The sequence below is a fragment of the Anomaloglossus baeobatrachus genome, chromosome 10 (assembly GCF_048569485.1).
Source record: "Anomaloglossus baeobatrachus isolate aAnoBae1 chromosome 10, aAnoBae1.hap1, whole genome shotgun sequence".
NCBI classification, from domain to species: Eukaryota; Metazoa; Chordata; class Amphibia; order Anura; family Aromobatidae; genus Anomaloglossus; species Anomaloglossus baeobatrachus.
In genome coordinates, this window is record NC_134362.1 from 50,785,805 (window position 1) to 50,809,273 (window position 23,469).

General features: G+C 47.8%; 1 protein-coding gene across 1 annotated transcript in view; it reads right to left on the minus strand.

The window, feature by feature from the left end:
• Positions 1-13,612, minus strand: part of FERMT3 (FERM domain containing kindlin 3) — a 47,670-nt gene extending 34,058 nt beyond the window's left edge. The window contains exon 1 of the mRNA XM_075325971.1: positions 13,164-13,612. The gene's annotated coding sequence lies outside the window, so the exon portion shown is untranslated. The remainder of the gene's footprint in view (positions 1-13,163) is intronic.
• Between the last annotated feature and the right edge of the window lie 9,857 nt (positions 13,613-23,469).

Sequence of the window (23,469 nt, forward strand, 5' to 3'; positions counted from 1 at the left end):
GTCCCGGGCTCAGGGTCTGGCACAGTCTCTACTGGGACTTCAGGCACCACGCTGTTAAGGGGCCGTGGTTCTAGCGGTTCCCCCTGGTGCATTTCAGGGCCGTCTTGGACGTCTGCAGCCGGCTGGTCCGCCGAAGTGGCTGGGCAGGGTATCGCTACCGATGGGACAGGTAGCGGGCCTAATGGCGGGGCGGCAGCAGCTATTACGGATAGCGGGGAGAGAGGCAGGGTGAGCGGAAGCCGGCCGGGTCCCTCAGCCGCAGCGGCCGATCCTTCAGGAATACAGGGGCGTGGGTCGCTTACCCGCTCCTCCAAATCCTCTTCTGCCTCGCGTCTCCACATAGCAGCCACTACGTCCGCCATGTCGGTCTCCCACTCCTCCAGGAGGAGTTGCATATGGGCCTGCAGACGGTTACTCAGCGGGACGGTCCGGTCCCTCAACCACGTCGCCGTGCCGGGCGCGGGGGCTTCCTCGTTGCGAGCTGAATCTTGCATCTTGGTAACGAGGTTTTTCCAGGAACCCAATATCGCTGCAGAGTCCTGGCGTCCCTGCTTTTATAGCCGCAGCTACATGCGTCCAGCCGCCATCGCGTCCCCCTTAGCTCTTTCCGGCCCCTCCTCTCTCGGGGCGGGGTTTTGGCCTTCGCGCCTCTACTGCTCGAGAAGACGCTCGAACGGGAACTTTTCGCGCCAAAGATGGCGGCTTCTGAAATTTTTCTGCCGGATACCTCCGGCGGTAACAAGGCGCACCTCTACCAGACGGCAGAGCGGTAAGATCCTGTTCGTGACGCCAAGTTCTCGCGGGCGGGGAGGAGGGTGTCAGCACACCGCGCTCACCCCTTCTGCTCGGGTCCAGCTGCTCAGTGGTGGCTCGAGCCGTAGGCCGGATCCCGGGGGTTTCCTCGAGCGGCGCTCCTCGCCCGTGAGTGAAAGGGGGTTTTGGGGTGTTGGGATAATGTCCGTGACGCCACCCACGGTTGTGGTGATTTGTAGCACCACCGCTGCTCAATACGGGGATCCCGGGGATGGTGATGTGGAGCAGCCAGGTGTTGTGTTGCCCCTCCGTGGGTAGGGGTTGGTGATCCCGGGGCCCGGTGATGGCTTGTGAGGTGCAGGGCCTGGTGGGCGCAGGGACGCGGGGGCAGCGCTGTGCCTTGCGGCACTGTGGTACTCACTCAGCCTGTCAGCCAGTAAACACGACACAGTTCTCGGTAAACAAACGGCTGGTTGGACGGGTCCCTCGGACGGTTCACGGTGCTACGGTTCCCTGCAGTTGACGGTGATGGTCACTCTTCCCTGCACCTATGTTAAGTCTATTGGTAGCGATGGATTCCCACCGGTTACCCGCTCCCCGACTACAATCTGGGCCGGAGGAGCCCCACACTTTGCCCGCAGGCGCCGGCCCTGGGAAACTGGTGCCTTGGCGGTGGCGGTGTTCTCCCTGTTATGGTTGGACCTTTGCCTTCAATCGGGACTTGGTTGTTGGGGGAATCTACGTCCCCTTCACTAACGGATTTAGCAAATTCGGCGACTCCAAGCCTTGCTGGGATCCGAAAGGCCCCTGCCCTGGTGCTGACTGCCTTTTGTATACTGCTCCAGACCACCGGGCACACAGCCTCCGGGGTCCTTCCAGCAACCTCCAGGTAGTCCCACTCCAGACCTTCACCGCCGTCTGCTGACCTTGCTGACTCCGTCTGGGCACACAGCCACAGACCAACTTCAGGCTTTCTGTCACTTCTCTTACTTCCTTCCACTTTCCTTACTCCTCTAGTTGTTCACTCCTCGCTCAAGCTCTCCCTGAGCTGAACTGCCTGGTACTTCCTGCCTCCAGAACTGTGATCTCCTCGGTGGGCGGAGCCAACCGCCTGGCCCACCCCCTGGTGTGAATCATCAGCCTCTGGAGGAAGGCAACAAGGATTTGTAGGTTAGCTGTTGTGCCTGCAGGGAATGTGGGGTGCGTGTGTTGTTGTGACCTGTGTCCCCTGGCTTGCCCAGGGCGACACATTACCGCAGCAGTAACGATGTAGTTCGTCGCTCCTGCGGCAGCACACATCGCTCCGTGTGACACCGCATGAACGAGGAAGCTCTCCTTACCTGCCTCCCGGCCGCTATGAGGAAGGAAGGAGGTGGGCGGGATGTTTCGGCCACTCCTCTCCGCCCCTCCGCTTCTATTGGGCGGCCGCTCAGTGACGTCGCTGTGACGCCGCACGGACCGCCCCCTTAGAAAGGAGGCGGTTCGCCGGTCACAGTGACGTCGCCGGGCAGGTAAGTATGTGTGACGGGTCTGCGCGATGTTGTGCGGCACGGGCAGCGATTTGCCCGTGTCGCACAACAGATGGGGGCGGGTACCCACGCTAGCGATATCGGGACCGATATCCAGGGCCGGATTATAGGCGGGGCAGGCGGGGCTGGAGCCCAGGGGCCCCCACCAAAAGAGCTTCTAAGGGGGCCCCCACCATACTTGGCACTAGGCACCTGTCAGCATTTTTTTTTTTCACACCCTCTCCCCCTCCGTAAAGACAGTCTAATAAATCAGCTGTGTGTTCGGGGGGGGGGGGGGGGGGGGGCGCACCGCTATTTATTTGCATCTGCGTCTTTAAGACGCAAAAACAAACTGCGGGCACAGGACGCTGATTGACCTCGGAAGTACCAGCGGCCGCTTGAACTTCCGGGGTCAGAGGTGTGCTAATGCTCCCTGCTATGTGCTGCGGCCGTACCTAGAAGCAGGGGCACGGTGTGGTGGGCCGCTGTCTGCTGTCTGCTGTCTGCTGTCCCCGCTGCGCTCCTTACATGCCAGGCACACTAGCAGGAGCAGGAGGCAGCGAGCTGTGCCGGCTCTGCTGTGTGCCGGCTCTGCTGTGTGCCGGCTCGTACACTGCAGAGGAGCGCAGCAGAGCCGATGACCGCAGCTTCCTGTTTCCGTTCCTATTCAAATGTATTTGCGTCTTTCAGACGTAAATACATTTGAACAGCGCGCCGGGACCCGGCCCCGCCCCCGACGTGCAGCAACGTGATGAGATCAGCACCTTGCTGACGTCATCACAGTGCTGCCGGCGCTACACAGGGGACATGAGGAAGCGAGCGCTCCATGAAGGAGCTGAAGAGACAGGTGTAATTAATGGGGATGAGTGAGGAGGGGCTAAGGACACATAACGGGGAACATTTGTGAAGGAACACAGCTCTGTGACAGGCAGAGGAGGAGTACTGTATTCTGAGGGAGGGGGGGAGGCAGGAGTGTGTAGGGATGGAGCAGTGTAATTTGTGTGTGTAGGGGGTGATGAGGGCTGTATTGTGTGTGGGGGGAGGGGTAATGGGGGGTGCATTGTATTGTGTGTGAGGAGAGGGGTAATGGGGGGTGCATTGTATTGTGTGTGGGGGGAGGGCTAATGTGTGTGGGGGGAGGGGTAATGGGGGTGCATTGTATTGTGTGTGGGGGGAGGGCTAATGGGGGTGCATTGTGTGTGTGTGTGTGTGTGTGTGGGGGGAGGGGTAATGGGGGGGTGCATTGTATTGTGTGTGTGGGGAGGGGTAATGGGGGGTGCATTGTATTGTGTGTGGGGAGGGGTAATGGGGGGTGCATTGTATTATGTGTGTGTGTGTAGGGGTAATGGGGGGTGCATTGTATTGTGTGTGTGTGTGTGTGTGTGTGTGGGGGGAGGGGTAATGGGGGGTGCATTGTATTGTGTGTGGGGAGGGGTAATGGGGGGTGCATTGTATTGTGTGTGGGGAGGGGTAATGGGGGGTGCATTGTATTGTGTGTGTAGGGGTAATGGGGGGTGCATTGTATTGTGTGTGTGTGTGTGTGGGTAATGGGGGGTGCATTGTATTGTGTGTGTGTGTGTAGGGGTAATGGGGGGTGCATTGTGTGTGTGTGTGTGTGTGTGTGGGTAATGGGGGGTGCATTGTATTGTGTGTGTGTGTAGGGGTAATGGGGGGTGCATTGTATTGTGTGTGTAGTGGTAATGGGGGGTGTATTGTGTGTGTGTGTGTGTGTGTGTAGGGGTAATGGGGGTTGTATTGTGTGTGTGTGCGTGTGTGTGTAGGGGTAATGGGGGGTGCATTGTATTGTGTGCGTGTGTGTGTAGGGGTAATGGGGGGTGCATTGTATTGTGTGTGCGTGTGTGTGTAGAGGTAATGGGGGGTGCATTGTATTGTGTGTGTGTAGGGGTAATGGGGGGGTGCATTGTATTGTGTGTGGGGAGGGGTAATGGGGGGTGCATTGTATTGTGTGTGTAGGGGTAATGGGGGGTGCATTGTGTGTGTGTGTGTGTGTGTAGGGGTAATGGGGGGTGCATTGTATTGTGTGTGTGTGTGTGTGTAGGGGTAATGGGGGGTGCATTGTATTGTGTGTGTGTGTGTGTGTGTAGTGGTAATGGGGGGTGTATTGTGTGTGTGTGTAGTGGTAATGGGGGGTGTATTGTGTGTGTGTGTAGGGGTAATGGGGGTTGTATTGTGTGTGTGTGTGCGTGTGTGTGTAGGGGTAATGGGGGGTGCATTGTATTGTGTGCGTGTGTGTGTAGGGGTAATGGGGGGTGCATTGTATTGTGTGTGTGTAGGGGTAATGGGGGGTGCATTGTATTGTGTGTGTGTGTAGGGGTAATGGGGGGTGCATTGTATTGTGTGTGTGTGTGTGTGTGTGTGTGTGTGTGTGGGGGGGGGTGATGGGGGGTGCATTGTAGTGTGTGTGTGTGTGTGTGTGTCAGAGATGTGTGTGTAAGAAGCAGTACTGTGTGTGTATATATGAATTAGAGCAGTCTGTGCGCCCCCCCCTTGAACTATATGGGTTCCCCAGAGCGCTATGTCACCCATCGCAGTGATGAGTACACCACCAGAGCTGTTTGCCACTCCAGTAACGTCTATGCCCCCTGCCCCTCCTGTAATGTATATATCGTAGCCCCCAGCCCCTCTTGTGATGTATATACAGCAGTGCTGTCAGTGTGCAGTCATGTCTGTTAGTGACAGCCATCGTGAAACAGCCACATGTCCTGAAGGAGCTGGACGGAAACAAGCGGGAGAGGTGAGTGAGGCTGCTGGCGACTTTCCCATATTAATACCTGTAAGGGCTCATGCGCACGTAACTGCTGAATATTCTGCAGCGATTTGACAGCACATGTGCGCGTCAAATCGCTGCAGAAACACTGCATAATGGATGCAGTTTTTCTGTACAAAAAAAGCCGATTTCCTGCGCTCTGGCTGCTGCCCCCACCATAGACAGTGGGAGCTGCATCCATAGCACACGGAATAATTGACATGCTCATTTTATGAACGCACGGATTTGGGTCAACATTTTAGCACCCAAATCACTGCGTTCATAAAAGCAATGGGTGCACGTATCATGCACAATCTACATAGATTGTATAGGGGACACAGGACGCATGCATTTACACTGCAGTGCTATACGCAGCGTAAATGCATGTAATTACGCAACGTGCGCACGAGCCCTAATGCGTCTGTGTCTGCATGTATGTCAGTGTATATGACTGTGCATATATTTGTCTGTTTATATGTATTTTTCTGAATTTGTCTTCAAATATGTATATGTATGCCTGTATATGTATGTGCGTGTCTGTGTGTGGATGGGGTCCACTGAGACTCACCCGGAGGCCACAAAACCCTGGAGCTGGCCCTGGCTGCCTTAACATTGGGATCAATAAAAAATATGTGACAAAAGCTTTACACGCTACAATATATCTAACGATGTCTCGGCGGGGTCACGTCGTAAGTGACGCACATCCGGTATCGTTAGTGATATTGTAGTGTGTGACAGCTACGTGCGACCCTGATTGTGCGTTAAAACGTTGATTGCATACACGTCGTTCATTTTCTAAAAATTGAACGTCTCTTTGTTCATCGTTCTTGAGGCAGCACACATCGCTCCGTGTGACACCCCGGGAACGATGAACTGCAGCTTACCTGCGTCCCGCCGGCAATGCGGAAGGAAGGAGGTGGGCGGGATGTTTACGTCTCGCTCATCTCCGCCCCTCCGCTTCTATTGGCCGGCCGCTGTGTGACGTCCCTTTCACTTCAGGAAGTGGATGTTCACCGCCCACAGCGAGGTCATTTGGAAGGTAAGTACGTGTGACGGGGGTTAATCGTTTGTGCGACACGGGCAACAAATTGCCTGTTCCGCACATACGATGGGGGCGTGTGCGATCGCATACGAGATCGAAATGTGTAAAGCAGCCTTAACTCTGCTTTCTGTGTGTAAGTGGACAGCTGTGATTTATCCTGGACTGTATCTGTATTGTAGTACTGTAAATCTGAATGTGGCAGAACAGGATAAGATAAATGTTCATTGGATTTATATCTAAATGCTACGGTTCGTGCTCTACTGTTATGGCTAAAAATGTTAACGTTATGGGGCCCCCACCAGATTTTCTGCCCAGGGGCCCCCACCAACCTTAATCTGGCCCTGCCGATATCGCAGCGTGTAAAGTAGCCTTTAGGCCTGTTTCACACGTCAGTGAAAAACACAGACTTTTTCACTGACGTGTTAAAAATGCATGTACCTCCGTGCGCCGTGATTCACGGCACAGGTGTGCTCTCCGTGTGCTATCCGTGATATGTGATCCGTGATAGCACATGGAGATAAACTCACCTCTTCGCTCCTGCTCTCCGTGGTGCTGAAGTCTCCCGGATGCTGTGTCCACCCGCTGTGTCTCTCAGCGTTGGAGCTACTTCCGGATCGGCTATGCAGTGCATAAATGCATATTCATGAGAATAATTAGTTGGCCTGGAAGCAGCAGAGAGCAGTGGCCAAAGACAGCGTCACTGGAGATGGGTGAGATTGTGGTACATGTTTCACGGATTACACCATAGTGTGGTCCGTAGGACATCAGTGATGCCAGAAAAAACTGACATGAAAAATCACTGATGTGTGCGCAGACCCATTGATTATAATGGGTCTGCGTTTGTCCATGATTTTGGTACCTATAAAAACTGTCACATACGTACCAGAATCACTGACATCGGAAACAGGCCTTATTGTCAGAGCTCCATTCAACATCATGACGGCAAATTTTCCACTTCTGGAAAATATAACAATCTTAGGGTATGTACGCACGCTGCAGAAATGTTATGCACAAAAAAAAAAAATGCACCGTGTAGCCGAAAAATGCACCAAAAAATTACCAAACAACGTGCGCTTTTTGTGTGTGGTTTTTAGTGAATTGATTGGCTGAAAGCCCTAAAAAAAAAAAAAAAAGCAGGAAAACATGACCCAATAATTACATACTGCAGATTTTTTTCTGCACTGAAAACTACAAGGGAAAAAGAAGCAGCGTGCGCACAGCATTTCAGAATTCTCAAATACCTTGCTGAATAGACTTGCAGATTTGGGGAACAAACTGCACCAAAAATGTATCAAAAACTGCACCGTGCACACAGAGCCTTAGCTGACAGCAGGCACAGATCGTGAAATTGAAACATTGTAATATACTTTGTGTTTTAATTCTTCTCCCCAGTTTCGTCAAACCACAATATAGCTGAATACAAGGAGACCACCCCTGTTATTGATCCCGCAGGCATATACATGGTATACATGAATTGCACAACATCCGCTGTGTTTGCACCTTGTAGATCTGTGAACAGGAAGCGTCTCTGATCAGAAGAAACGTCCGTTTCCCAAACATAATAATATATTAGAATTCTGTAATGGATGACGACCAGCTAAGGTCAGAGGTGAGTATTCGGCCTGAAGCGTGCACACGGCCGCCCCGTTCACAGGAAATTCTATGTTTCCTAATAGCGGCTTTGCACAGTTTGCAGACGGCCGTGTAAAAAGTAGCAGAGGAATTCTGGAGGGTAACAGGAGGTTTCTTGGTCATTTGTGCTGTAAAGTTAAAAATTCAGTATTGTACCCGCGGTATGCGGCGGAGAGGAGGAGACGAGGGAAAGAAGAGTAACCATTGTTACGGAACGTGCACTTGACATCTTTCATGCACCAGCACTGAGTTTTTCCCGAAAAAGAACAGATTTAGGAAAATACCAGCGGTTGTGACGTCTTTTTTGGTGCAACTACCAAGTGAAAGCAGCTTGAAAAATGGCCCGGAGGTCAGTTCTTTTAATTGCTCAGTGGTTTACTAAGCCTGAAGAAGGTAAAAGTTTAAAAAGACAAAAGATATATACAGCAAGTCGTTTTAACATTGCCATGCAGTTTCAATTTTTTTGAGCCTTTTTTTTTTTTAGCAATTTATCAAGTAGGTTCTAGGCGGCATCCACCCTAAAAAAATCTCCATGGACTTTGCTTACAGAAAATTTGGGGTTACACTGTATGAGACCCAGCGCCTCTGAAGAGGAGTGACATCAGTAATGTTACCGGCTCATCCGGGTCCCTCCAGGTCACACTGTGCTGCTGATGAGCGGTAACGTTGCTGATGTCACCGCTCTTCAGAGGCGCCAGGTCTCACACACAGCGCAGTGTGACCCGGAATGACCCGGCGACCTTGATGAGTGATAACGTTACTGATGTCACCGCTCTTCAGAAGCGACAGTCTAACGCACAGAGCAGTGTGACCGGAGTGACCTGGTGACCCCAGTGACCCTGATGAGTAGTAACATTACTGATGTCTCTGCCTTTTAGAGGCGCCGGGTCTCACGCACAGCGCAGTGTGACCCGGCGACCCTGAAGAACGGTAACGATACTGATGTCACCGCTTTTCAGAGCATCGGGTCTCAAGGAAAGCGCAGTGTGAGCCGGAGTGACCTGGTGACCTAGCGACCCTGAAGAGTGGTAACATTACTGATGTCACCACTCTTCAAAGGCGCCAGGTCTAACGCACAGAGCAGTGTGACCAGGAGTGACCTGGTGACCCGGCGACCCTTATAAGTCATAACATTACTGATGTCACCGCTCTTCAGAGGCGCTAGGTCTCACACACAGCGCAGTGCGACCTGGAATGACCCGGCGACCTTGATGAGTGATAACGTTACTGATATCACCGCTCTTCAGAGGCATCAGGTCTCACACACAGCGCAGTGTGACCCGGAGTAACCTCGTGACCCGGCGACCCTTATAAGTCGTAACATTACTGATGTCACCGCTCTTCAGAGGCGCCAGGTCTCACGCACAGTGCAGTGTGACTCAGAGTGACCTGGTGATCCGGCAACCGATGAGTGGTAATATTACTGGTCACCGCTCTTCAAAGGCACCAGGTCTCACAGTGTGCAGTGCAGTGTGACCTTGAGTGACCTGGTGACCCGGTGATCCTGATGAGTGGTAACGTTACTGATATCACCGCTCTTAAGAGGTGTCGGGTCTCACGCACTGTGCAGTGTGACCCGGAGTGACCTGGTGACCCAGCGACCCTGATGAGCGGTAACACTACTGATGTCACCACTCTTCTGAGGTGCTGGGTCTCATGCACAGCGCAGTGTGACGCAGTGTGACCCAGTGACCGATGTGCGGTAACGTTACTGATTTCACTGCTCTTCAGAGGCGTCGGGTCTCACGCAGCGCAGCATGACCGGTATTGCCTGTAAGCAAAGTTTATGGTGTGTCAGAACGATGCTCCATAGACTCTGTTTGTCGGAATCCTTCCTGGACTACATCGGAGCAGCTGGGATTTGTTTTTCTTCTTTGGAGTAAAGGTGAATGAGGGTAAGTGTCTTGTTTTATTTCTCTGTATTTTTATTCTTATTTTTTCTTTCAGATATCCTTTCTTAGATGGTGGATTCGGTGAACTACAGCAATTGCTCTGGACTACGGTGGAGCTGCATAGGTTTATTTTACTTTTTAATAAAATGGTAAACAAGGGAAAGTTTTGGGGAGTGTTTATTGACATATTATTTTTTTGTGTTTTTTTTTTCTTTTTACTTACTGGGTTAGTAATGGGGCTGTCTGATAGACACCTCTCCATTACTAACACTAGGGCTTGATGCCAGCTGACACTACAGAGCTGGCATCAACCCCAAAAACATTTACCCTGATTGCTATCACACCAGGGCAATCAGGAAAAGCCGAGGCGAAGAGCCAGAATTGGTGTAGCTTATGTGATGCGCCACTTCTGGGGTGGCTGCAAGGGAGTATTTTTAGGCTGTGAAGGACCAAATAACCATGGACTGTCCCAGTGTGATAATATCAGCCCTTGGCTGGTTATCAAAAATGGGGGACCCCACGTCATTTTTTTTTTTTCTTTTAATTATTTATTTATTTGGTTTATAGCTGCAAAATATACTATCTATCCTTGAACATCTTTAACACATAAAAAAAACATTCATTTTGGTGTGATGCGTTATTTCCGTGTATGTGTTACTTGGATGTGACACGGATAACACATAAATACACACGGATAGCACACAGATGACACATATGTACACACAAACGACACACAGAGTATACACGGACAGCTCACAGATGACACCTACACATGGATGGCAAGTAGATGACACATACATACACATGGACAGCTCACAGATGACAAGTACACACGGATGGCACACACGTACACACGCATGGCACACAGATGACACATATGTACACACAAACGACACACAGAGTATACACGGACAGCTCACCAGATGACAACTACACATGGATGGCAAGTAGATGACACATACATACACATGGACAGCTCACAGATGACACGTACACACGGATGGCACACACATACACATGGCACGCAGATGACACATACGTACACATGAATGGTGCACACGTAAACATGGCCAACACACAGATGACACACATGTACACACAGATGGCACACATGTACACACAGATGGCACACATCTACACACAGATGGCACACACGTACACACAGATGGCCCACAGATGACACGTACATACACATGGATGGTACACATGAATGGCTCACAATAAAACACATGCATACACATGGATGGTACACAAGTACACACGGATGGCACATAGATGACATATACATACACACGGATAGCACACAGATGAAACATGCGTACACATGGATGGCACACATGTATACACAGACAGCACACAGATGGCACACAAGTGCACATGGATGCGCACAGATGACATATACGTACACATGGATAACACACAGATGAAACATGCATACACATGGATGGCACACATGTATACACAGACAGCACAAAGATGAAACGGATGTGCACATGGATGGCACAGACGTACACACGGACAGCACATAGATGACACATATGTACACACGTCACACAGATGACAGCTGAACATCTCACATATGACACATATGTACACATGGATGGCACACACATACACACGGACGGCACATGGATGACACACACTGCCACATAGATGGGCAAAACAGAACATACCACACATTCGTTTTTTAAACGGCTATGTGAAATGGGCCTTACAGAGGTGCAGTATACATCCATTGGTTCTGTATTATAGCTATGTAGCCTCAAATTAGTATGGACCTATAATGGGGCTGAGTGCATATTCCTGACGTGACATTTATGTTAATGGGATTTACTAAAATCTCATCATGTAGCACACTTTGGAAATACACATCTTTTCTGGCTTCCTGTAGATTTTAAAAACATCAGAATATTTTTGTTTCACTTTTTCTGCAGCATTCAAAACCACATTTAAAATGAAAAATAAATAAATAAAAATTGTTTTGTCTGGAAAGCAGTTTAACAATATTTCATAAAATTCTTTTTTAATTAGAAAAGTGTGAGAGACGCTCATGCAAGGCAGAGACTGAATGAAGTTTGGGCAGTTCCCTGGTAAGAGGTGACACCTATAACCTCTCGCTGACACCACTGAAACAAAACACGCAACCGGCCTGATATGATCTCTCATGGGAGGGCAGCAACGACTTCTCCCCACAGAGGCTGGATTAGCTGATTGACTTATATATTATACTAGCTGTAGTACCCGGCATTGCCCGGGATAGTAACTGTCTCTCTATCTCTCCCAGTCTCTGTCTGTCTGTCTCTGTCTGTCTGTCTCTCTCTATCTCTGTATCTATCTCTATCTCTGTCTGTCTGTCTGTCTCTCTCTCTCTGTCTGTCAGTCTCTTTCCCGTCTGTTTCGTTCCAGGTCTGTCTTGTCTCAGGTCTGTCTCGTTCCCCATCTGTCTCTCTCCCTGTCTGTCTCTTTCCCAGTCTGTCTCTTTCTCCGTCATCTCGTTACTTGTCTCTGTCTCTTTCCCTGTCTCTTTACTGGTCTATGTCTCTTTCCCTGTCTGTCTCTTTGACTGTCGCTCTGTCTCTTCCCGGTCTTTCTCTGTCCGTCTCTCTATCCATCTCCCCACTGACATCTTATTACCTCACACATAAGCTTCTTATACTAACAATTTATTTTGTTCCTATAGCAACCAATTACAGCTCTTATTAATAACCTAATAGCTCGCAGCTGCATTAACTTTAATGGAGGCAGGATTTTTGGAGAGTAACTGTAAAGCGTGGGGTTAAATTTTCTAGTCAAAACAAAGTCTATGACGTTCCCTGACATGGGGTGTCTATGCAAAATTTTGTGATTGTAAATGCGAAGGTGCGGATTCCGTTAGCGGACACACAGACATACATACATACATACATACATACACACACGTACATACACTCAGCTTTATATATTAAATTACAGATGGATGAATGAGGGTGTTAGCAGTGAAATTGGAAAAGATTGTTGACATAATCGATGTAAAATTAAAATTGGGTCGTTGCCCAAAGCAATGGGAAAGCTTTCATCTTTCATTTTTTAAAAATCAAAGACACAACCTGATTGGTTTCGATGAAGAACTATCTAGTTTTCCTTTTGCTCGGTATTATACATATAAGAAGAAGAAGACAACGCCACTTGATACAAATCCAATAAAATAGTTATTTTGAATGATTATAAAAGTTAAAAAAGAATAAATGATCTCTTCGATTTCTGCTAAAAGAAAGGTTGAGTAAAAATGGAGAGATCTATCTGATCCTTTGTGATAAGAGGTAAGACTTTGATGTGAAATTCTTGTAATGGTAGACATGATGAACTAGAAAGGATCATTTCTTTTCGTCATCCTTCTCTTTACTCCACTGGGTTTTGTAAATAACAACTAAATATTTATAAACAATACAAAAAAAGATAAAACAATGGGCAGACAGTGTTCGGCTCGTTCTCGAAGGACCATGAAACCCCGTAGAATACTATAAATCTTCTTTTCGGAATACTATCAGCCATATTGTCTGATCCCTACAATATGATGAGTGATGACTTACCTTCTTGCTTGGCTTCTCGTTATACTTTTTGGGTTCCTTTTAGTGATTTTCTTGCTTCTTTTCTGTAGTACGGCGCTCGTGTAGTCCTCTTTCGCTTGTGCGTTGTCCCCTCCCTTCGGTGAGATGTCCTCTTTCCTGTCGCTCTAGATGTACAATGTTTCCTCTAAAGTTCACTTTACGGCTCACTTCTCCAACTGACGGCCATTACTTCTGTCGTGCTCACTTACTATAGTGTTTCTCTTCCTTATTAATGAATTATTTTGTTCCAATTGTCTCTGTTCCTGTAGTATTCCCCCGCTTTTAATTTTTTAATTAATTTACTAGTCTTTATGGACAAATTTACTATTTGTATCTAGACTTTGTACACCAGCTACAGTCATCTTGCATATTTATCTACACCCGTACCATCACTTTTCCATTCACTTCCATGTGTCTTCGTTGACCCGCTGTCGTCCTCTCCCCCTTACTAAATCTTTATGTAGTAACATACTGTGAATCTACAATGCCCTCCTCTTCTTCCTCCTTTAGTTTCCTTCCAAACCACCACTTCTCCTTTTATATATGGAATTTTGAGTAAGTAACATACAACTAAACAGGAAGAAAAAAAAGACAAGAATGTGGATACAATGCAGCTAATATGTATGTAAAGCTACAATTTTAAGTGTTTGGCTACAAATTGGAACATAACAATCACTTGGATACTTTGAGACAGCAATAAATTCTTATGGAGGGGCACAAAACAGTATATGTGATAAAATCCATAGATGTTTAATTAATAATACATAGGTCATAAGACAAAGCACCATAAGGAAGAGGTTTACACTATTACGCGTTTTAGGCCAGTGTGGCCCTTAGTTATGGTGATCACATCAGACATTATGACTAAGGCCGTAGTCACACTTGCGTATCGCTTCTGATGCGGGAGCATCGGATAAGATATGCTAATGACCCTCGGCTCCTATTCTGCTGCGAGCGTGGTCTGAGTGTCATGCAACTGTGTTCCAATCCTGAGATCGGATCACAGCTGCGGAGGAGAGGGAGGAGTTAATCACCCCCATCTCCTCCATTGTCAGCCTGTGCGTATATCACACTGCACTTGAATAACATCCGAATGCAGTCCGATGTTTCTCTCCCACCCATAGACTTGTATGGGTGCGAGTGACACGGCTCTCGCAGACAATGGTAGCATGCTGCGATTTTTTCCTCTGTCCATTTAGGGCTGAGGAAAATCACGCAGGTCTGAGCTGCAGTGTTGTCTTACATGGGGCTGAGTGCAATGCGAGATTTTCTCGCATTGCACTTGTGCGAGTCATACACAAGTGTGACTATGCCCTAAGGGCCACAGCGGCATTAAATGGATAATAGTCTAAACGTCTTTTATGGTGCTTTGTCTTATGGCCTATGTGTTTTTAATATAATAATCATAATATTTATTCACTTATATAGGGGCCATTAATTCCATGGTGCTTTACATACATCAGCAACACTGTCCCCATTGGGGCTCACAATCTACAGTCCCTATCATTATGTGTTTTCCAAATGGGTGGAAACCCACGCAAACACAGGGAGAACATACAAATTCCTTACAGATGTTGTCCTTGGTGGGATTTGCATCCAGGATCCTAGCACTGCAAGACTGCAGTGCTAAGCACTGAGCCACTGTGCAGTGCTAACCACTGAGCCACTATCTGCCCATAATATATAAGTTTAAATAAATCTCTACAGCCTTTACAGCATAGAGATGAAGGGTTCTATGCGTTTTCTGTTTCGAGACAGAACTGAATCTTGCCATTAATTGTGGCTATAAAGGGTGAACTGACAAGTTTCTTATTCTCATACTTATGGAGGATGGGCTACATAATTACATGGCTGATGAGGTTGACAAAAGGCACAGACCCATCAAGTCCTAATGCGTGTCATGGGGTGTGATGAGGTAACTTGGAACAAGGGCACTTACACTGGCTCTAGGGCTAGGGCGGCCCTAGCTGTTGCTGTTCCCTGAGATACGTCTAATGGTGGTGATGTTTGGGCCGCCTTCCTAACCCTAGCTCCTGAATAGCCCTGGTCTATACCCCCTTTCCCCCATCTCCGGGGAGGCCCGGGAAAGGAGTGGTTTATCCCACACAAATAGACAGACAGGGAATAAACAAAACTCAAACTCACTGCGCACACACACACACACACACACAGAGGTATAGACAATATGTGTTTTAGAGAAAATAAAGAACAGGGAAGAAATAAATAAATGAGGATATTTCCACAACACATCAAATAATGCACAAAAGATCACGAGAACAAGATCAACAACAGAACAAGGATCAATATTGCAAATTAAGCTATAATCGGCGTGGGGGAACAGGCTCCACCATCTTTTAAAGGGTGGAGGCGGCTGTGATAGCTCTCCTTTAACCCGTGATCCCAGCAGCAATCCACAGGCTAGCAAGAATTAACTCCTGCTAGACTGATCACTAATACGCACACAGCTGGTCGACGCCTGAGTCTGACTGTGCAACTCCAAAGCACCAGGTAAACCATAGTGTGACGTGTCAGACTCTGTAGTGTGAACAGGGTTAGAAGTCACCATGACACTAGGTAAGTTTAGAGCTGAACACCGTGTGACTATGAGGTTCTCTGACAAATGTAATAAAATAACTAATATACATATAAATACTATTTTATTTTTTGTTCTAAATACCTTTATTTAGGAAAAAGGTATGCTTTATCTAGTGCATGCTTTCAGAATTTTAAAAATGGCAACTACCATCTATGTCAGAGTGCATCCCGTCTTGGATTTCAGAGGATGAAGGACATCTACTTAAGACAGACATCAATACAGAGCAGAATCCTGTCAAGACTTCATTAACACAACAATCCTCTGTTTGGTAAAACAAACAGAACACGGAGTGGAGGTGACTAAAGGAGAAACTAAACACCTTTCTTTAGCAGTCAGCCTGACAGTCTTAGGCTATGTGCCCATGGGACTCTGTACCCGCGGATTTTGCAGTGGAAAACCTGAGGATTTATCTGGATTTTCCAGATAAATCCACAGGTTTAAGCAAGTACAGACACTCCCCATGTTATCCTATGGGACATGGGGAGTGCTGTGTCCATCCTGCGGTATGTGCGGCTGCGGAATATGCTGCGGATGTCCCGCAGCCGCACGTAACTGCATGTCAATTATTCATGCGGAAATATCTGCAGATGTCCCAGGATCTCCATCCGACGCGCGTGGCTCCCCACCTTGAGAAAGCTTGACCCCGCGAAACGTGCGTCGGATGGAGATCCTGGGCATTATCCAGGGACCTTATTGAGCTTTTGGACAGTGTTTGGGCTTGCAGGACTTGGAGCACTATTTTGGGTATCCCACTGCACTAGCACTTTAGGTAAGAAACCGAAGACAGTATTTTATGTGCCCCTGTACTGTTTGGTCCTTTTACTATACTTGCACTTTTATTTCGTGACCTCAGTTATAGCTTCACCATAGTTTCTCCCCATTTCCTGGAGATCCTGATGCCTCTGTCCAGAGGTAACCCCATGACAGCCCCCATCCTTACAGCTATTTATTCTATATATTGATACACTTTAGTTGGCTGTCCTCATCCCACCACACTTGGACACTGGCATCTTGTCCCCTTTTTATGGTAGTGTACCACCATTTTTAATCGTTCTGTGTTGTGTATGTTTCAATAAAGTATATGAATTTTTGCACTTTACTCTTGTCCTCCTGATATAGATGGCAGTTGCCATCTTTAATATCCTGACAGAATGCACTAGATAAAGCATACCCTTTTGCTAAAAAAAAACCATATTTAGAAAAAATAAATATTTAAAAAAGTATTTTATTTATTTGATCACATTTTTTGGAGAACCCCTTTAAAGCAGGTCTGTCACCAGATTTCACAGTACAAATTATATATATAATAATATATACATCCATTTTGACATGAAAATTCAAACTGACTAATATTAGATAAAAAAAAAAGTGACTTCTGGTGACAGTCCTGCTTAAAAATTCTTTACTAATTCCATCTCAGAACAAATCTGGGTAATAATTGAATGAAGAGTTGGCACATGCACAGCTCGTGTCATTCATTTGTATGGGAGTTCCAAACATTTCCAAGTTTGCAATTATCTAGGATTTATTGCATATTCTGTGGATTTGACATGAATACATAAGATAAGGAAACTTTGTAATAGATCACTTAACATAATATTGTGTTGCAGAGCATTCCTTAGTCTCTGTGCTCTTACAGTAAAGAATCCCAGTCTAAAGGGTGATGCGGAAACCTACTTTTCCGCAGATGTAGGGGATGCCACATTGTTATAGGCACATGGAGCAAATGTGTCTGTACTAGTGATGAACCTGTGTTCTTGAAACATGATTTGCTCGACGGAAACTAGAATTCATTAAAATAACTGTTCTTTTTAGTTTAAAGACCTAACATTAAAAGGACAGAAAGGGTTAGAGTATTATTCATAATGAATCCTCATAAAGATGAAGGTATCAGACCAACTAATTATAATTGTATTCCTATATAATTATTACTTCCTAACTTAAATTAAATTCTAATTAAAATTCCCGAGATGTTTCGCCAGGACTGGCTTCATCAAGGACTAAGGCTGCAATGAAGCTGTGTTCTTGTTATCATGAGAATTTTTGCCTATTGGTGCATCCCATGATTTTATTTGTCATCCAGTGTTTTTCTAGTTTTACTATAATTCCCAAATAAATACATTTTTTTAAATGATAGTTAAAAGAATATAAAATAATACATTGCAGACACTTAAGTTATCCACTGGGTGAGATTGTCCCGCCATAACATATACCGTAATGGTATAGAGTCAAAAAGCAGTATACAGGGTGGGCCATTTATATGGATACACCTAAATAAGATGGGAATGGTTGGTGATATCAACTTCCTGTTTGTGGCTCATTAGTATATGGGAGGGGGGGAAGTTTCAAGATGAGTGGTCATTTTGAAGTCGGCCATTTTGGATCCAACTTATTTATTTCAATGGGAAGAGGGTCATGTAATACATCAAACTTATTGAGAATTTGACAAGAAAAGCAATGGTGTGCTTGGTTTTAACGTAATTTTATTTGTTCATTAGTTATTTACAATTTTATGACCACTTATAAAATGTGTTCAATGTGCTGCCCATTGTGTTGGATTGTCAATGCAACCGTCTTCTCCCACTCTTGACACACTGATAGCAAAACCACAGAAGAAATGCCAGCACAGGCTTCCAGTATCCGCATTTTCAGATGCTGCACATCTTGTATCTTCACAGCATAGACAATTGCCTTCAGATGACCCCAAAGATAAGTCTAAGGAAGTCAGCTCAGGAGACCCTGGTGGCCATTCAACTGGCCCACAATGACCAATATACTTTCCACGCCACTGTTCATGTAGGAATGCTCGGACCTGATAGCCATAATGTGATGGCGCACAATGTGATGGTTTATGTTCTTTTAACGTGTATTTCAATAAGATTGATTTTGTTAGTTATATTGGAGTCCTGCACTGTTTAGGCTCCAATACATCTTATACTATCAAAGAACTTTTGTGCCTTACCCTCCTTGTGGAGTCTGTTAATGACCGCCTTCTGGACATCTGTCAATTCAACCATCTTCCCCATGATTGTGTAGCCTACTGAACCAGACTAGGGGACCATTTTAAACACTTAAGGAAGCCTTTGCAGGTGTTTTGTGGTAATTATTTTAATTTTCTGAGATAACGACTTTTGGTTTTTCTTTGGCTGTAAGCCATAAACAACATTAACAGAAATAAACACTTGAACTAGATCCCTCTGTGTGTAATGACTATATAATTTATAGGAATAGATCCCTCTGTGTGTAATGACACTATATAATATATAGGAATAGATCCCTCTGTGTGTAATGACTCCATATAATATATGCATTTCCATTTTTGTATTGAATTACTGAAATAAATTAACTTTTTGATGATCTAATTTATTGAGATGCACTAGTATATATGTATGGATATAAAAGGAGAGCCCAATACTGACCCCTGGGATAACCACTTTTAACTGTAAACCCATAAGAATGTGTTCCATTTATACACACCCTCTGTTTAATATCACTGAGCAAGTTGTTAGCGCAATTCAATATATTTACCTCTAGTCCCATTATTCTCAGTCTTTTAATTGGCTCCCCATAAAAAGTCTTTCCAAAGTCAACATCCATGTCCTCACCCTGGTCCAGTCTCGAACTTAGTGAATGATAATAGCTGCCATTACAGATCCCTCATCAACATATGTTGATGCATGGTTATAAAAAACGGATTTTTGTGTACTCACCGTAAAATCGTTTTCTCTTAGTCATCATTGGGGGACACAGGACCATGGGTGTTATGCTGCCTATCCATAGGAGGACACTAAGTACATGCAAAAGCATAGCTCCTCCTCTGCAGTATACACCCCCTGGGCGGGCCAGGCAACCTCAGTTTTAGTACACAAGCAGTAGGAGAAAAACCAGTAAAAACTTCTCAACAGAGGAACATGAGAAAAGAAGAGTCATAACCAAATAAGGTACTGAGAGAACCAAGGCCCAACAGGGCAACAGGGAGGGTGCTGTGTCCCCCAATGATGGCTAAGAGAAAACGATTTTACGGTGAGTACACTCTGACGCCTCATTGGGGGACACAGGACCATGGGACGTCCTAAAGCAATCCATAGGTGGGAAAAATAAAAACAAGACAACGCAACCCAAGGACTAGGAACCAGTCCCAGACAGCCTGGAGCACCTACTGAGAGAGGTGCTCTACTGCCGTTTGCAGAATTTTCCTACCCAGATTTGCCTCAGCTGAAACCTGGGTATGGACTCTGTAATGCTTTGAAAACATATGTAGGCTAGACCAGGTCGCAGCCTTACACACCTGTTCCACTGAAGCCTGATGCCGAATGGCCCACGAAGCGCCAACTGCTCACGTGGAATGAGCCCGCAGCCCACTAGGAATGGGCTTGAGTTGCGAGCGGTAGACTTCCTGAATCGCAGAGCGAATCCAGCGAGCCAGAGTCACTTTTGAAGCTGCCTGTCCCTTCTTAGGCCCCTCAGGAATGACGAACAAAGAGTCCGTTTTCCTAAAGGGGGCTGTCCTGGATATGTAATATCTGAGAGCTCTGACGAGGTCTAACGAATGCAGAGACCTTTTCACCCTATGAACTGGGTGTGGACAAAAGGAAGGCAGAACAATGTCCTCGTTCAAATGAAACGGGGTAGGAACCTTTGGAAGAAAAAAACGGAAGGGGGCGCAGAACCACCTTGTCCTGGTGAAAGATCAGAAAAGGCTTGCGGCAAGAGAGTGCTGCCAGCTCCGAAAACCGTCTGATGGACGTAATTCCCACCAGGAATGTTACCTTCCAGGACAGAAGAGCAAGGGAGGATTCCTTGAGAGGTTCAAAGGGAGACCTCTGGAGACCGTGCAGAACGAGATTGAGGTCCCATGGGTCCAGCGGCCGTTTGTACGGGGGAACTAGATGGGAAACGCCCTGGAGGAAGGTCTTGACTTGCGGTTTTTGAGCCAGGCGGCATTGGTAGAAGATTGAGAGCGCTGAGACCTGCCCTTTAAGGGAACTGAGAGCCAACCCCGCTTGCAAGCCAGACTGTAGAAAGTCGAGAATTCTGGGGATGGCCAGAGGCATAGGCTGCACGTTAGTTTCCCTGCACCATGAAAGGAAGATTTTTCCATGTACGGTGGTAAATGCGGGATGAAGCAGGCTTTCGGGCGCTGATCATGGTGGAAATAACCGCGGGGGAGAATCCCGCTTTTGTTAATACCCAGGTCTCATTGGCCATGCCGTCAGCTTCAGGGCTCTGGAGTTCTGATGGGAAATGGGCCCTTGGGTCAGCAAGTCTGGGATGTCTGGAAGGCGCCACGGTACGTCTGCGAGGATTTGTACTAATTCGGCGTACCAGGCGCGCCTGGGCCAGTTCGGTGCTATCAGTATCACCGGGACTCCCTCTGCCTTGATCTTCCTGATTACCCGCGGCAGCAGAGGTAGAGGTGGAAATATGTAAGGCAGGCGGAAGTGGTGCCAGGAGCAGACTAGAGCATCCACGCCGAAGGACTGCGGGTCGCGTGACCTGGCTATGAACGCGGGTACCTTTGCGTTCAACCTTGAGGCCATTAGATCCACGTCTGGTGTGCCCTAGCGAGCGCAGATGTGTAGAAACACTTCTGGGTGGAGAGACCATTCTCCGGCGGCCAGGCCCTGGCGACTTAGAAAGTCTGCTGCCCAGTTCTCTACCCCCGGTATGTGTACCGCTGATATCACTGACCCCGTCGATTCGGCCCAGCTGAGGATCTTGTGGGCCTCGAGATAAGCCGCTTTGCTGCGGGTGCCCCCCTGCCGATTGATATAGTTTACAGCTGTCGCATTGTCCGATTGGACTCGAATCTGACGACCCGCTAGCAGAGGGGAGAACACCCTGAGCGCGAGGAAGATCGAGCGGATTTTCAGGATGTTTATGGGTAGGGAAGACTCCTGGGGCGTCCAACGTCCTTGAGCAGTGTGGTGCCGGTACACTGCTCCCCAGCCTAGGAGGCTGGCGTCCGTGGTCAGGACCAGCTAGTTCACTGGGAGAAAAAATCTCCCCTTCGATAGGGATGAGGACCGAAGCCACCAGCGGAGTGCGTACCTGACTTAAGGCGTCAGGTGAAGATGTCTGTCCAGGGAGAAGGGGCTCTTGTCCCAGGCCGCTAGAAGGGCTAGCTGCAGTGGGCGGAGGTGCAGTTCAGCAAAGGGTACTGCTTCCATAGCCGCCACCATCCTGCCGAGTACCTTCGTGCTGAATCGAATGGAGCGAGACGGAGGACGTAGAAGGCAGCGTTCCGCTCGTTGAAGAGCGATCGCCTTGTCCAGGGGGAGGTAGATCAAGCCCCGACGGGTGTCCAGGGACATGCCCAGGAAGGTGATGGATCGTGATGGGATCGGGGATGATTTGTCTAGATTCACTAGCCAACCGAAGCGGGATAGTGTGTCCACAGTGATCTGTACGCTGGTTGAGCAGTCGCGGAATGAGGGGGCCTTGATGAGGAGGTCATCCAAGTAAGGGAGAACGACTACTCCCCTGGCGTGAAGGACGCTCATGGCGGCCACCATAACTTTGGTGAAGACCCTTGGTTCAGTGGCAAGGCCGAAGGGTAGAGCTACGAAATGAAAGTGGGAGTCCTGAACTGCGAAGCGGAGGAACTTTTGGTGATCTCAGGCGATGGGTATGTGCAGGTACGCGTCCTTGATGTCTATGGAGGCGAGGAATTCCCCTTCGACCATGGATGCAATAATGGACTCCATTCTGAATCTCCGTACGTGCACATGTTTGTTCAGGTGTTTGAGGTCCAGGATGGGTTGAACTGACCCATCCTTTTTGGGGACCACAAAGAGGTTGGAATAAAAACCTCTGAATTTCTCGTCGTCCGGGACAGGTATTATCACTCCTGCTGTTTGGAGCAAGTGGATTGCTGAGAAAAAAGCTTTGCGTCGTTTTCGAGTTTTTGTGGGGTTTGAGAGAAAGAACCGACTCGGGGGTCGGGTCCGAAATTCTATGTGGTAACCGGAAGACACAAGGTCTCGCACCCATTTGTCGTCTGTAGCGGCAGCCCAGATGTGTTGAAAGAGCCACAGTCGACCTCCTACAATGAGTGTGTCTTTCGGGGCGCCGAAGGAGTCATGAGGGGGGAAAACGTCGTGGACGAGTCTCCCTAGTCCTGGACTGTTTCGGTCTAGGCTGCCACGACGAAGTGGGTTTCGGGGAGAGCTGAGAAGGTCGGTCCCTGCGTAGTCCGCGGCTGGTGGCGGGGACAACACGGGATGCCGACCAACCAAATGAGTTCCGAAAGGAGCGGAACGAGGACTCTGGACGTCTGGTGAAGGTTGTCCTGGACTTCAGCTGGGGGAGGGAGGTACTCTTTCCTCCCGTGGCGTCAGAAATGAGCTTGTCCAGACGTTCACCAAACAATCGGTCTGGAAAAAAAAGGGAAGGCCCGTGAGAGACTTCTTGGAGGCAGAGTCCGCTCGCCATTGTCAGAGCCAGAGAGCTCTACGGATGGCTATGGTATTGGAGGCGGCAAACGCTGCGCAGGTAGCAGCATCCATGGAGGCCTGCATGAGGTACTCCGCCGCAGCGGCAATTTGAGCGGTTACCTCTGTGAAGGTATGAGTGAACTGGGATTCCTCAAGCGAAGTGTTAAGGGATTCTGCCCAGACCGAGATCGCCTTTGCGACCCACACAGAGGGAAAGGAGGGCGAGAGGGAGGAACCCGCAGCCTCAAAAGCAGAG